Genomic DNA, 14,371 nt, shown 5'->3' with positions numbered 1-14,371 from the left:
ATGTTGTGTGTTTATCAGGTGATGGATGATTAATAGGTCTTAGCATACAATGAATGCGTATCTCTTCTTCACATGCTAATCACATGGCATTTATAAATGTCAGCACCTTATCGTGGCAACACACTCTGAATTTTGTGTAATTTTAAAGGTATTTATTTTTAACATTTCTAGCGTGAGTATTATTAAGGTTCCATAATTTGCAACTTCCCTTTTGCAATGACTTAGACATATAGAGAGATTTTATTTTAATTTCTGAAGTAATTAGATTATTACATTTTAAATCTAGACTAAAAATTCACTGCAGATAATAAAGTTTATATTAATGTGTTTCTTTAGCTACTAAAATATAGCAATAGGTGTCATTTGGAATCTTTAATCATGGCAAAAAAATATTTCTAATTATTAGACTGAGAAGCTTCAGCATTTTCCTGTTCTGCTTTTTTTAATGATAAACTTCTTAGCTTTGTAAGCCAAGGTCTTCATTTAGAGTTATAAATTATATTTTTACCATTTGACAATTGCATCATTTTCACTCAAAATTCCTGAATTTCATTATTTTGTCATAAAAATGTGAGGGTTTTTTTCATAAAAACTTGCTTTGCAAATGTGGTTAGGAAGTGCGAACCTTAAAGGATTTTTATAAAGGTTCAGACAAAGTCCAATGAACACCACACAGAGATTTTGGACTCAGCTGATACTTAAGCTGACCTTTTTAGACTGCAAAAGACTTACCTTTCCAGCTATAATTTTAGGTTCATTTCTGTGCTCTTTGATTCAAACAGAATGGTTATTATCCTCCAAAGAGTTTACAGACCTAAAGAATTTGGAATTAAACTAAAGAAATTAAGACCCCTTTAGAAATCTGCACCTTGAAAGTTGCATTTTATCTTTGAACAGTGATGTTGTTGAAGGCAACTTCTGAAGACTACTTGACAACAATATGTTTGTAGGTTTAGATGCCTGGTTCTCAAACATTTTTTTTTTAGTGATAAACACAACATTTTCAAAATACTTCATTGAAGTCATCACTACCTGGCACCTTTGGCAGGCACATCACCATAGTGGCCAAAGATTGAATCAGTTTGGAGCAAACAAAGCCTTGCAGCTCCAAGCAATGGTTTCTCAAACAAACACTGGGTTATGCTGGTGAAACACCAAGATTTTGCTTCAGTTTCTTCCTTGCTCCATAATAGCACATCAGTCTCCAAGGCCATCTATCTAACACCTTTCCACAGCACTAAAATCACTTCAACTTTGTCTAAAGGATTTATTTTCCTACATATCACCATCTGTGTTGTCACTTACGTGTGGACTTGGGAATATTCATGGAGCACATCACGAATAATTCTCAAACAGTTGATGATTATTCTTTTCTCATTTTATCTCTTTAAAAATGATGCATTTGATGCATTGTCCTAAAATGAAACTCATATAAGGCTGGTAATGGTTAAAAAGGCAAATCTCTACAAAACTCCTTGTAAGCTGTATTGCTCCTTGTATCACTGAGATACAAGCAACCCTAGACTTACAAAACCATCAAAGGACTTCGTGAATAGCCATCACCTTGTAAAGATGGTCTTGATGTTTTAATTAAATGTCAGACAAAACTACAGTGCAAACCTTGGAGATGGTTTGTAGCAGTCATTTAAAGTAGAGTTGCTTAACGAAGTCTTCGTATTAGTAGTACAACGGCCAAACCCTTTCTAAGATTTACACAACCTGCAACCTAAAGAAAGCTTCTGCCAAGTTCAGGCTGTGAGTTCAGCATCCATAAATCACAGCATGGCCCTGTGTCTGGTTTATCCCTACAAATTGTTGCAGGGCTGTGTACTGCTTTACTTATTCAGGTAGCATGTGGCCTTGGACCCCTCCGTAATTGCAGGACACTGCAAATGTGTTAGGGATGGTGCCAGTTTTGTCTTCTCCTCGGCTTTGTTTACATGCTTGTGTGACAACCTTCATGGAAATTAAAAATAGTTTGTTTTTACATAATTAATATTACCATGCTAAATATTGTAGTGATGCTCCTGCATGAATATCCCAATTGTCAATCATGGACACAGTTGTGTGCCAGCATTCCTCTGAAGGTCACGCTGTAAGGCTTTATTCAAAGTGTCAGCTTTACTGTTACAAGTGATCTTAAAAACCTGCAAGGCAGATTTTCTTGCCAGATTTATGAAGTATTTTAGACTATTTTCTAAAAAGAATATGTCTGAATTTTAAATTGGAGTCTTTGATTTCTGACTCTTTTACCTTTGGCCTTATTTGTGGATTCATTTGGGAAAAAAAAAAAAAAAAAAGCAGGTGACCTGGTTTGCTTGTTCATTCGGTGGTGAATTACAACATATGCAGAGAAGGTGGCACAACCAAAAGGCTTTTCAGGGAAGCCATCTGTCTGCATACACCATTTCCATGGGTTTACCTTTCAAATCTTATTTGCTTTTGGTTGCCACCTAGTTGAGGGTGGATGATGTTTTTCTTTGGCACTTGTAAGGATGTTGCATGCTCAGATGGGTTATGATGATGTATTCTACACATGTTCCTTTTGAAAAATTCGGAAGCATTTTCAGCGTTGATTTCCCTCAAGAGTTATTACACCCCACACAGATTGGCAGTGCTGTGCCACAGTGCCAGGATTTATGAGGTGACCTTGGAGACACAGGCACTCCCAAATTGAAAACACTTGGAGCTAAACTTGAAATATATTTATTTTGGATTACTGAACAGTCTCCACTATTTTATAAATCAGAATGAGATTAAACAAATAATACATAACATTTATATAACATTTAATAACATGAGGGGATTCACAGGGCTCAAGTACAGCACTTCTGCCTCCTCCAGGCTCTGTTTTGCAGTTGGGTCCAGTGTTAAACCTTCATTATTATTCAGGAAAGGCAGCACTGGCTTCTCCTGCCCTCTCCACTAGCAGTGGACTGTATTTTGGGCCATTCTTCATCACAGGGGATCCAAGCACTTGTAAGGCACTGTGGGCAGCGTTACTTAGTGGCTACTCAGGATTGGGCCAACTAAACATGCTCAGTTATCTCCAGCTGCAGGAGAAGTCCCAATACGTTACTTTGCTGCTACCCAAGATGCTTGGACCTGCATAGCTGAGCCCTGAGGGGGGCTGAGCTTGGGGTCGCAGTTGCCCTCCCAAGCTGCTCAGGGCGCTGCCCAACCACCTTTTGGAGCTAGGAGCTGTGCTAATAAAGAGGTGCTGATAGATGGCAATGAAACATCTGAGCGAAGGCACTGTGAGTGTGAACCTGTAAGCAGCAATAAACGCGAATCCAACCTGCACTAATGTTAATTGTCATTCGGTTTATATCGATGTGCAGTTTATTAAACCATAAAGCAAGGCAGCAAGCACAGAGAACAACTCTAGAGATAATTAAACATAATAAGGGTTTCACTTAATCCCTCAAAACCCAGGGGAGGCACAGTTAAGACTGAATACCCTCTTTGCGCTGTAAGGCATTTTTTGCACAGCAATGTAAGAGCACTTCCCGGTACAAGATTCCAGGGCAGAAGAAAAGGTAGGTAAGGTAGGTAGGTTGCACCTTCACATCTGAATGCCTTTTTTTTTCCCCTCTGTGCCTTTAGATCACTCTGCTTGAACTCTGACTTTCAAAACAGTTCGTGGCTAAGAATTTGCATTGCAGTAGCAAACAGAGATCCTCACAAGGGGTCCTGAAAAAAAGGTCCCACCTCAGGACAGCCACCGGGCAGACTGGTGGCGAGGAGGGCTGGAAAGCAGCAGGGATGGTGTGTTGTCCTCTCTGACTGGTCTCATCTCTCTGCACAAGACACTGATTTCTTGGTCGAGGAGGGTCAGGAAGGAGAGGGTGGACTAGTCGTGCAAAGGGCTGAGTGAGAGACTGACAGAGCAGGAGGATGAAGGAAGGAGGCAGCTTTAGAAGAGTGAGAAGAATTATGGCAAATGTGAGATTAATGCCCGAGGCAAACGCGGAGAGAAAAAAAATTAAAAATGCCCTGAGCCCTCTCGGATCTCCCGTTAGTGGCTCTGGGACTGTTTCGAGGACGGGAGAAAAGCAGCGAGCGGGATGTAACCGGGCTCCCCCGCAGCGGAGAGGCTGCCACGGGCTGCGGGCGGCAGCCGCCTCGGTTCCGCGGAGCCCGCGGGTGCGGATGGGTCCGCTCTGCGCCGAGAAGAGACGTACCTGGGCTAAAAGGAAAGCAAAACCAGAGTAGGGTGGGGAAAATCTCGGGGCCGAGCCGCTGTGACAAACCCCGCAGGAGGTGACCGAGAGTTGTACCTGGGGAAGCTCCACTGCAAGCGGGGCTGCGGGGCAGAAGAAGGGTTAAGGGCGGCCGCGCTGCCGCGGCTCCTCCGCCCGCCCCCCCGCGCACGGCGCAGGTTTGGGAGGTGGGGTTTGCGCGGCGCTCGCCCGGCTCCCCGGCCCCTGACGCTCAATGCTGCGGCCGCGGGCTGCTGCGGGAGCTGCGCATCGCGGGGCTGTCGCGCACGGCGGGCAGGCAGCGCCCGCGGAGCCGAGCATGCCCCCCCGCCCCGCCCAGGTAAGCGCGGAGCGGCTTTGCACCAGGCGGAGGAGGAGGGAGGCAGATTTGAAAAGAAAAAATTAAAATGGGAATAAATAAGGGAACTGGTTGCGGCGAGAGAGAAGGGGAGCGCTGCTGGGCTGCGCGGAGTGGCGCGCAGCGGGTACCAGGAAGCGCGGCTCGGCCGCGGAGTGGGCAGCTTCCTGGGAAGGGAGATGTGGGGGCCGAAGGGGTTGCGGAGCCCGGGGCGCGGTTCCCGCTGCCGCCGGGAGTCCCCGCGGTGCCCGCGGAGCTGGGCGCAGAGCGCAGCGCAACCGGCGTGGCTCCTCGGCGGAGTGTCGGGCCGCGCTTGCCCCCGTCGGGTAGGAGCGGAGCGGCGTGCCGGGGTCGGGGAGAGCTGGCCTGGGGCGGGGGGTCGGTGCGGCACCCCGGCCACGGGGAGAGGAAACGGCGGAGGAGAGCGCGGGGCTGTGTGTGTCTGCTGGCAGAGGGATGGTCCCTTCCAAGCTGGCAGAAATGCATGCATAACTTTTTGCTTGATCCAGCTAGTGTTCCTTGCTCGAGTTTTAGCTTCTTTTGCTTTCCCCAGGCTGATGTTGCTTCCGTGTCGTGAGCAACATAATGCAGCATGTTGTTTTATTTATCCCAGACAGGAATGACTTGCTCTCTAAACTACAAATTAAGCGATGCTGCTTGCATAACAAGTGGAAATAGTTTGTATCTTACATACTAATTATCTGTCGCCTTTTAGACTTAAGTGAAAGCGTTTGTTTGTTTGTTTTTTTTTTTTTTTTTTACAAGGAGGGTTCAGAAAGCAATCTAATGTCTTGCAGCAATGTATTCATTTTCTCTTATTGGATTAATGTGGGCAAAGGATTAAGAACCAGCATGTTGATTAGGCACCCTGAGGTGCAGGGAAGAAGAGGAACACTTTGTTATGAAGAGAAGTCAGTTTTTGTGTTTGTGCTTGCACATCCTCCTGTTTACGTGGTTCAGTTCAGGACCTGCATCCTAGCCAATAAATTATTTAGATGAGAGCAGGGACTGGTGTAAGCCTGCTATTCAAATGCCATGCTACTTGTAAGATTGCTCTGACACGGTGTCGTCCACACTCCCTCTCAGCACGGTGTGCACAGCTGCTATGGGGTTGGGGGTGCCACGTCCCGTGGCATGTCCCACTGGCATCGCGGTTGTTGCAGCCTCTTCCCTCCTTTCTCTTGTTCCCTGCCAGAAGCTGTAGCCGAGGTAGGCATGTGGTGCTCCAGCCCAGGCTCCCACACGCTGTAGTTCCCCAGTCTGCTGTCATGGGGCATGATGTCAGGTACCAAGTGTGGGAAGCAGGGTGATAGGGCCCTGCATGTGGGGCCAGCCTGTTGGACCCTACAGAAGCCTTTTCTGCTGCTTTCCTGGCCAGGGCACTTAACTTTCTTGTTTTCTGGACCTGAGAAGCTTGCATTTTTACCCTATGTTTGTAAGTCCCTGAAAACTGTTTAAATGGCTCTTGAATAATCCTTCAAAGTCACCTCCCCTCTTTAATCTAATACCAAAAGGACTTACTTTACATGGCTAATCCCTCTTTTACTTGCTGTACAGTCTCATTTAGGGTGTGCACACTGCTAATTTTCCCAAAGCAGCCTGCTTTAGACGATGGCTTCTGCTGTCGTGCAGCAACCTCTCCCTTCTGTGCTGAACTCTGGACAGAGCTAAATACATCTACAAGATTTTGCTTGATTTTAGGAGGTGTTTCATCAGATCCTGTCAAGTGAACTAACTGTTTGCAGGAAGCCACACCAAACCCTCTGTTCTGTATGTATTTGTAAATGCCATCTATTGGGAGGCTCCGAGGGTCTCCTGCCCCATGTGCCCATGGGTTTGTTAGCCTGGAGGCAGCATGTGGGTGGGGAGGACTAGAGTAAAGCAGGCTGTGCCTGCAGATAGATAGAGTTGAATGATCCTGGCAAAACTCTGTCGACTTGGAATTTTTCCCGTCCTTATCTTCTGCATTGGAGTTGAGCTCTTGTCTAGCTCACCTAGTGTTCCCAGAATTTTAAGCTTGTTCTGGTCTACATGATGACAAAAATATATGTTTTGAATGTGAATGACAGCAGAAGGAAGGCTTACCTTTGTAAGAAGCCTAACTTCTCCCTTGGCATGTAAACAGTAAACATGATAAAATGATAGTGCTTTCCAGCCCTGACTTTACATGCATTAACAGTGATGTCCAAAACTCCATAGTCGCTCCTCTGGGGTGACCATGGATGTCTGATGAGGAGCAAGTGTGCCATCAGCATGCTTTAGATGTTGGGAAAGGATGAGAAGTGTTGTGTCCTCTTCTCTGGGACACGAGAACACCTTTGGCTGGGGTGTGGCACAAACCCTCTTGGATGGATGGTCTCTGAGACCACAGGCATCCTTCCCTGGAGTGGCTTTAGTTGTATTTCCCATACTAGTCCCTCCATTGCTTCTTTCTGGAGTGCTTATTTTTAAATGTCAGCTCAGGAGCGTTTGTTCTAAAGGGGAAAAATAGCAGCACTGTGAGACAGCAACTGATGAGAGAGACCACTTTGGTTCCCAAACTTGCACCTCCTTATGTATGAAAGTGTTTCTTTTTGATATCTAAGACTTCATTAGGATTAACATTTATTTGATTTAAAATTCATTCCTGTGTTACCCCATCAGGTACAGCTAAGAAAACAGGTGTAGTAAAGCACCTGTACAATTTCTACCCCAGATGCAAAACTTTGCAATAATTTTATAGATATTCTGGTGAAAAGTAACTTTTTTCCTTCAGTTTGGGGAGCTGGCTTTGTCTGGCAGCTCTGTGTAGTTACCTTGATTAAATAGAAAATAAAAATCAAAAGTAAAGACAAGGTAGAACTGAAGGAAAGATGTTAACAACAAGATAGCTAGGTCTTTTTATTTTCTCTTGTCTTTCTGAATTGTATTTGGGTGAAGCATGAAGGTATCAGCTGCCTGTGGCTGATCTCTGGGGGGACACGGGTGGGCATAGTCAGTGTGGGAGAAGATGCTATTGCTTAAAAATACTCTGCTGTGTTTGAAAGTTCATAAATCACCGCAGATCTATTTTTAGCTGTTTGAGATTAGAGCAAGTCTGGGGTTTCTTCCCACACCTCCTATCTGTGGCCTAAAATGACCTGGTAATGTCTCTGTAAAAGCTGTTTACATACTCCTTTTGCTTTTGCTGGTGACCTGTTGTTCAGCCCCATTGTTATACAGAAGATGGGGCTCATTTTGAAGAGGGTTTGCTGCAACAGTTGGGAATTTTCCTTCAAATGCAGAAATTGGAAGACTGCTGCTTGGTGCATGAGTGATGTGCAGTCCCTGACAAGAAGGTAATCACAAACACAGCAAAGTAACATGAATCACATGAAATCCACAAATGTCAGCTCCAAACCTCTAATCTAGGTGTGCTGCCAAGATTTAAACTCACACACATCTTTACTGTATCTGCTACAGTGGTTACTGAAATATAAATATGAATATCATGACAGTAGTGATTCATTCTCTTTATTATTAGCAAAGCAAATATATAATCATGACATCCAACTGATTTACTCTTTCATGTGAGTACACGACCACTCCATAGCCCCTACCATCTTCCACCAAAAAACTGATATTAAAACAAAAACTCTTGTGTCAAATCTGCTTGCAATTTTAGCATAAACAAGGTTCACATTTCATTATGAACCAAGACAAAGGTATTTTTTACACTAAACAGGGCTTTCTAGTACTGTATGTGTTGTACTTGGGAAATAATTTCATTATTTGCTTTTCCCTAGATACAAACAGTCACTTTTTATCTCAGTCTACAGGATAAAAATCTGTTCCAGCATGACACCAAGAAAAATAGTTTGTTGAGTTTCTTTTTAATTGCTGGGTTAAACCACTGAAAGTCAAACCCTTAGGACCAATAGGGTCAAAGTATTTTGAAAACAACTAATCTAGCGACTTTGCCATATGCATGATTCAAATATAGGATGCTAGATCATAAGGAGCAACTTTTGACTTGGCCAGAGCTGCTGAGACTTGATGCCATAGGGTTGTCATGGGAACTGATGAGATCTTGGACCAAAGATGTTTTTATTGGAAGAGTTTCCAGCAGCTGTTGGCCTTGGTATCTGTTCATGAGACAAGTTAGTCCTGAACTGCTTCGAACTCCAGGTTGATTTACACTTCTATAAGTTGTATCTTTGTTGGCCTCAGGCAGAATCTGTGTTTATGATTTATTTATATAAATATTTACCCAGTGAAGAGATGTGGTATTTAAACCCAATCTACATAAGGTTCAGCAGGTCATTTTAGGCAATTAGAAGACTAAGAAAGGGAACAAATAGCATACTTCATGTTTGTAATGGAAAAACCTCTATTATGAATTCTAATTTAATCTGAATAGTACTGAATAGCAATAACCTACCAGTGTTTTTTTTACCAAACTGTAAATGCGTGGTTTATTAAACTCTTCTTATGCAGATAACAGGGTGTTGTTTGAGAAGACTTACAAACAACATCATACTGGAACAATTAGACACATTTCCATCTCTATGCTTCCAGTAACAGGAGTGTGAAAGCCAACAATTCATCTGTGGAAGGCCACAGGATTGCTGATGATATTCAGTTCATGCTGCTTTCTCCCCTGGCTGTCTGTTAATGGTCCTGATCTCCCATTTTCACACCTTCCTAGCTATAGCTATAAAACCTTGAGCAGAAAACTTTCTCCAGTTTGATCCATAGCCATAGTTAGGGCAGTCTCCTCCTTCCTGGGATCTGTTAATGAGCAATCAGTAGAAAACCTGAATTCTCCTGAAACCCTTCTGCTGGGTTTAGTCCAACTTTCCTCTTTTCCTTTCTTTTGACTGAGCCATGGCCTGTTCTTCTGTGCCTTCAGGTAGTCAGAACCCACTCACTAGAAAGCCCGTGATCTGTCAAGGTTATTGTCAGGCAGGTTTCTCTTCCTTGTACTGATTGTATTAGAATCAGAGAATCATCTTTGTTGGAAAAGACCATTGAGATAATTGAGTGTATCTGTTAACCTAACAGTGCCATATCTGAGCCAGGTTCTTCTGTTAACTTATCTGTAGGTTTATACTAGCTTTAAGTCAATTATTTTTATAGGACAGTTTTGTGTATTAGCAAAGAACATGTATTGGTCTGTGGCAAAATAAACATCCCTGTCAACTGCCACAGTGCTGAGCTGGTGTCAGGGGATTTTGGCTCACCCATGGAAGCCCTGGTTTCTGACACGGTCAAGGGAAGGAGCTGTTTGCTTGGGTGATGCACTGGGTCTTTTCCCCTTTGGGCCTTTAGTGGGGCTCCCACATTTTATATAGCATATGTATGAGGAACCTGTCTGTAGCTGGTGGGCTACCAATGATGCATAAATTATTTTTAAGTGATTTTCTTTTTCTGTGATATTGTTTGATAACACTGTACTTTGTGTTAATGCTGTGACCCATGAGAAGGGTCTGAAAGGCATGTTCAGTGCTGAGCCAGAGGAGGGTTCCTCACCTCCCGCATAGAGCACTGAATAGCTTTCATCAAACAAGATTTTTTTTTAATCATTACTACTCTGCTCTTGTGAAATGGAGGCAAAAGCTCTATGTTGTCTTGTCATGAATGAATGGATGAATCTTCTTGGTCTTTGTCTCCCAGTCTTTTGGAAAAAAAAAAAAGCTTCTGAACAGCACTCAACTCCTAGCTTTTTTTAAGAGTTACTTAGCATAAGAGCAGAACATTTGCCTAAGAGGGTTTTAGACCAAGAATGACTTTTCATATTTAATTGATCTGTATTGTTCAATTAGGGAGATGTATAATGCCCTCTGTTGTGCATGTATAGCTGGAAGTAGAAATAAATGAAATATGAAGTACAGCAGAAGGGTAATTTCAAGCAGAATCGGCTCTTAGCAATGTACAAATCAGGATTTCAATCCTGGCCTTGATATGCTTGGGTAAATATGAATTGTGTAAATACATCAGATCGTTAACTAGACATGCAAATTATTTTGAATTATAATATTTATTCTGGCCAGAGTGCAGTAGCCTTTTTGTTTCAAATCATAGTTAGAAACATTTCCAACTCCTGAATAAATCTTCCAACTTATTTCAGTGTGTTACGCTTTTTGGGATATAGCTTGTTTGGGCTTCAAAGCCCCCCGTGGTTTCCTAAGTACAGGTGAGCTGCTGAGCATCAGGGAGCTCTGCAGAACCGTCAGCGGGGTGACATGCACAGATACGAGTGACACCGATCCCACAGGGTGGCAGCACTCAGCCCGGAGCACCCGCACAGCCCCGGCTGCAGCACCTTCAGCCCCGGCTTGCGGCGATGTAGCCCGGAGCACATCCCCGCAGGGCTGGAGCACCCGCAGCCAGCCATGGAGCTTTTGGAGCGCACCCCTCGACTCTGGCCTGGGAAAGAGCCAAAGCCTGTTTGCAGGGCTTTAGATGGATATTGAGTTTTGTGCCTATAACCCTAATCACAGTTTCTAGGGTATAATTTTGTCGGGAATCTGTAAAAAGATGCATCATTTTTCTCCTTCGCACATTTCTTTTATCAGTGTTGTGATTCTCTGCTGACCTGCAAAGCCATTCTGCGTCTCAGTTTACCCCTCATTTTTCCTCACTGCTTTTATGCTTGCTGTTATCCATCTTTACTTATACAGCCTGGTGCAGCAGGTCCTCTTAAGTTTTGGCTGACAGGTAAGGGCTTTTGTGGCTTGCTCAGCATCATCCTCTCTCTGCTCCTCCCCAGCTCCTTTGATTTCAACACAAGATGATCAAGAAAACAAGAGATTCCTCTGTAGGATCCAGCATGGTCAGACTTGCTGATAGAGAACACCAATTATTCATGAAGAATTATTTTAAACTCTACAGAAATCAGTGCCCGTGAGCACTGAGCGCACTGGTTGTGCAGAGACACTGTCCTGGAAGGTGTGTGGCATAAGGGATAGTTTGTTTGTGTGCAGTTCTCCTACTTGGTGACTTGCAGGAAGGCTTTCTGGGGATATACAGAAGAGGTCTGTGAGGTGCTTTGCCAACTTCATTTTCTATGGACATCAAAGAGGCATCTCTCGGTGGACAGGGACAAGGTCTGTGGGCAGGAGGACAGGCAGGGCAGATGGAAGGTGCTGAGCATCCTTCCCAGTCTGGTCTCTGTTGCTGCAGCAATATTTTCATATCCTTTGCCAACACTTCCTACAAAGGATATTAGATGAATGTATTACACATTGTTTTACCTGGGAGGTAGAGAAGGGAAAAGCAGATACAGTGCAATGTTAAGTGTAAGGCTGAGTCTTTCCTGGGGAGCACTAATACTGCACCGGTCTGTGTCAAAGAATTACTTGTGTGAATTCAGTGTTTGAAGGGTCTCTTCTAATTGCAGATGTAAGGAAAAAAACGCTAGTCAAATACATCTGAGGATGAAGAGCATAGAACATGAATTGACTCAATATTTTCTCTAGTCAAGTGGAAAAAAGGAAGCCTAGTATGAGAAAGCTGGAAAGGTCGAACTAATTTGTACTTGTGTGATAATGGGCAATACCTCTATTGTTTATGAAGCTTGAAAAATCTTTCCGGTGTTAACCACTATGATATATCTGATGGTGATTTTGAGAAATTAAAAATGAAGTAGCAATTGTTCCGCTTTCTTCATGCCTTAATATGTTTTGGTTTAGGATTCCTTTGAAAACTTACGTATTCTGTCCAAATTACTTGAGATGAAATTTATTCAGTTCTCTCGACGTCAGTATGCTGTGGTGGAAGGAAGATTTTTTTTTAAACAAAAAATATTAATAGTGAGGTTTATAAGGGTAAGACTGAAAACCTGCCTGTGTCTTGCTGCTTAAGCATTCTGACTGTGTTTTCCTGTTTATTTTGTTGCAGTCTTTTCTGTTTATTTACTAGGGTAAATGGAATTTTTATATGCGTGTACAGCTACTGCTATTAAAATAGGAATAACTAGAGAGCTCTTAATGCCCCAAACTACCTTCTGCTGCCTCAGTTATTCAGGCAGATTTGTAGCTTGTTTTAGTTGCCACTAGAAGTTGTGTGAATTTTCGTGGGATTCTGGTTTCCTGGGAGTGACCATGCTACCAAACTGCATAATTTCTATGAAACAATAGGGGATATATCAGAAGTCCCTCCTGCCTCATATACAGCAAAAAGTGTAGGCTCCAGAGGAATTCGTTTGCTAGGCTTATCGCTGAGACATTTAATATCTAGAATGATTTAGTATATCAAATTCTAGAGTTTTGGGCTGAATGTAGCTGCATTCGTCATTGTTGCAGAACCTTGACAGTGAACAAAAGGTGCTGCAGGGAACCATAAGTCATGCAGCAAATTAATGGGTCCCCAGCTTTGCTTGCTCAGCTAAATTGAAGCTGGGAATGGTGTGGTCTTACCAGCCAAGGGCTTTCTGCAACAAGTGTGCAGGTTCAGACTTCGCATGTCCTTCATCCCTGGAGTGGATATTAAAACCGTTGCCCTCCTGCCAACAGGCTGTGACTGGTGTTTTTCACTCTTAAAGGTACTTCACTATGAATGACTTGAAAGGGGAAAAAAAAAAAGCGTGTTAGCTGTTACGGGAGCATGATGCAATTTTTTAAGCAGAAATTTATTTTTGTTGTGTATCCATAGGAAATAAAGGATTTGATTGAGAAGATTTCATCTGCACTACATTTTATCATGTCACACTGCAGCAGAAAACTTAAAGCTAAAAACTTAAAGCACACAGTATGTCCGGTAAGATTCACAGGCCACATGCCGTCAGAGATAATTTTTGGCACTGGAAAGGCACATGCATTGCAAGGAGATATTTTATCACCTTCAAATGAAGGATTCTCCCAGTCTGGTCTGGTCTGACAGAGAGTTTTGTCCATAGATGACTCATAATCCCATGCATGCTGTTTTAAACCAGAAATCTCTCCGTCATGTTCTAGACTTGGCCATAGGAGGGCTGTGGCACATCTTCCTGGCCCTGATTTTGTTCTTACCTCTTTTTTCCGATTCTGCCACCCTTACCAGCAGATGAACCCAATTCCAGAAAAGGTTCCTATCCTCTTTTAGTTGCCAAATTACTGGATGTGCTGAAAGGCACAGAGCATAGCTAAGAGATATGGGATGAGGACAGATGATGCTCTAAACTGACGGTTTAGTTGATGTTGTGTTTTTTAGGCAGGATGAGGTCAGCGTGTTTGCAATGATCAGCAGCTCCTGAAACTTGGATGTGAACTGGAGTTGTTTAGCACTTCATCATGGAAAGCTGACTGTACATTTGGTAATTGGCTCAATCACACTCAAGGGCTTAAAAGTTAAACATCCAGCAATGCCTGAGAAAGCAAATAGATGACAGGGAGTGGATGGCAGAGCAGTTTGAATCTGCAGCTGAGTTGCACCAAGATGGATTCAGAAATTGTGCAAAATTAGGTAGCTGCTAAGTTGAGCCAATGCATGTTTTTGGCCATGTTGGGCAATTTCCTGAGCTCTGAACTTGAATTTCTGATGTTTGGGAAGACTCTGCGTTGTTTGGCAGATTAATCAGCTGTCCAGAACAACTTTGCAGTGAACTGAGCAGTTCAGTACACCCACATTCGCTCCTTGGGGAGGAAAAAAACCCACCAGAAACCAGGTCACCTGCTCTCACCACAGCTTTATATAGGAGCTGGAGATGTCCTTCTTCAGAAAACAAAATATAATACTGTCTTTCAAAAAGCAAAGTGCGCTCCAGAAGATGCACATTTGAAACTGTATGATTTAAGGCACTGACGTGGTTGTGTCCCAACATGTTCTGAGTGTGCTGGGATTATGTCATTGCACAGAGCTGTGCTAACAACAT

At 43.3% G+C, this 14,371-nt stretch overlaps 1 protein-coding gene across 7 annotated transcripts in view; it reads left to right on the top strand.

The window, feature by feature from the left end:
- Positions 1-3,479: 3,479 nt before the first annotated feature.
- LOC102088268 (contactin-4) overlaps positions 3,480-14,371 on the top strand; it is a 334,360-nt gene continuing 323,468 nt past the window's right edge. For 2 of the 7 annotated variants that reach the window (XM_065074574.1, XM_065074576.1), the window contains exon 1: positions 4,094-4,542. The gene's annotated coding sequence lies outside the window, so the exon portion shown is untranslated. Of the gene's footprint in view, positions 3,540-3,876; positions 3,946-4,079; positions 4,543-14,371 lie in introns of those variants that run through there. The other 5 variants (XM_065074577.1, XM_065074578.1, XM_065074571.1 and 2 more) reach the window with 5 other exon arrangements.

Source organism: Columba livia, chromosome 10 (genome assembly GCF_036013475.1).
Source record: "Columba livia isolate bColLiv1 breed racing homer chromosome 10, bColLiv1.pat.W.v2, whole genome shotgun sequence".
Lineage (NCBI taxonomy): Eukaryota > Metazoa > Chordata > Aves > Columbiformes > Columbidae > Columba > Columba livia.
Note: the sequence above shows the minus strand (reverse complement) of the source record. Positions and strands in the feature narration are given on the sequence as shown.